General features: G+C 36.9%; 1 non-coding gene across 1 annotated transcript; it reads left to right on the top strand.

Moving 5' to 3' along the window:
* Positions 1 to 274: 274 nt before the first annotated feature.
* On the top strand, positions 275 to 381 carry LOC141640638 (small nucleolar RNA R71). The gene has a single exon (XR_012543098.1). It is a non-coding gene; the product is annotated as a small nucleolar RNA R71 (small nucleolar RNA).
* Positions 382 to 1,525: the final 1,144 nt, after the last annotated feature.

Genomic DNA, 1,525 nt, shown 5'->3' with positions numbered 1-1,525 from the left:
TCTTCAAGTTTAGCCATGGCCTTCTCAAACTTTAAATTAATGGTGTCAATGTGAGCACTTAGTTGAGCACCCAATTGAGTAATGGAATCCACCTCCACTAGTAGCCTTCCGAGGCCTACTATATTGCGAGTTATGGACCGCCATTTCTTCAATTTTGTTCCATGTTTGATTGTCATCAACTTCGATAAACATACCATTGGATCCCATATTGAGAATGTTTCGGGAGTCTTCATATAGACCATTCCAAAATTGTTGTACAAGGAACCACTCGCTAAGCCCATGGTGTGGATAAGAATGACAAGTGTCCTTGAATCTCTCCCATGCTTCGTACAAAGATTCCTCATCCCTTTGTTTGAACCCGGTGATTTGGGCTCTCAACATGTTAGTCTTTTCCGGAGGATAGAATTTCTTGTAGAAAGCAAGTGCCAATTTGTTCCAAGAATCAATACTAAGAGTAGCCTTGTCTAGGCTTTTCAACCATTGTTTCGCGGTACCAATCAAAGAAAAAGGAAATAAGACCCATCGGATTTGGTCTTGAGTAACTCCGGTTTAAGAAATCGCATCACAATAGTCACAAAAAGTCTCCATATGTGAGTGAGGGTCTTCACTAGGCATCCCTCCAAATTGACTTCTCTCAACTAATTGTATAAATGCGGATTTGGCAATGAAATTACCGGTTAAATGTTGTGGTGTAGGAGTACCATTTGGTAGGTTCTCCTCGGTTGGTACGAAATGTGATGAGAATTTAGGCATCGTGGGTTGATTTTGTGGTGGGTTTTGTATTGGGTTATCCTCTCATTCTCTTGCAAAAGGGTTGGTAAACTCAATGTTATTTGGTTGTATGTCCACAATTTCTCCAATACCTCTCAAAGTACCTCTAGCAAGTCTTCCATTGTTGGTCAAAGTGTTAGGTTCATATACCTATTATTAGACTCCTCTAATAGTGAACTAATTAACTCGTTAATTATATGTTCTTTAGATCTAGTGCATGCATAACAAAATGAAAGATTTATAAGAAAAATAATGTCCCTTACATTGTTATATGTTTCGAAATATAGGGCACAAGTAAGGTCTCCTTCCTTCACTTGTTCTTAAGCTTAATATGATGGATGATCCTCTTAAGACTCCAAGTATAAAAGTCACTCCAATAAATTGCACCCAAGATTAATCCCAAAAATTCCTACTAATATTAACTAGATATGTAGTAGAAATGTAACCTTAATAATACTAATATTTCTAGTATTACTACTTCTAGTAATAGATTGAGTGTATTAGTATTTGTGAGAGTTTTTGGCAATTGCATGTGAGGAAAATTAGAGAGAAAAACAAGCCAAAGCAAGTAATGGAAAAATGAGCAACAAGTGCTCATATATGGAGCACAAAACCGGTGGCTCTTCAATAAGGGGCGAATATTTTTGCTTTTGTTTTTACTCTTTTGTATAGTCTAGGTAGAGTAGTGTAAGATATAGGTATGATTAAAGCTTGTATGTAGTGTCACCATCACCCTTTAATCAAAAACAACAAA

This window comes from Silene latifolia, unplaced genomic scaffold (genome assembly GCF_048544455.1).
Source record: "Silene latifolia isolate original U9 population unplaced genomic scaffold, ASM4854445v1 scaffold_95, whole genome shotgun sequence".
NCBI lineage: Eukaryota > Viridiplantae > Streptophyta > Magnoliopsida > Caryophyllales > Caryophyllaceae > Silene > Silene latifolia.
This window is presented reverse-complemented; position numbering and strand designations above follow the sequence as displayed.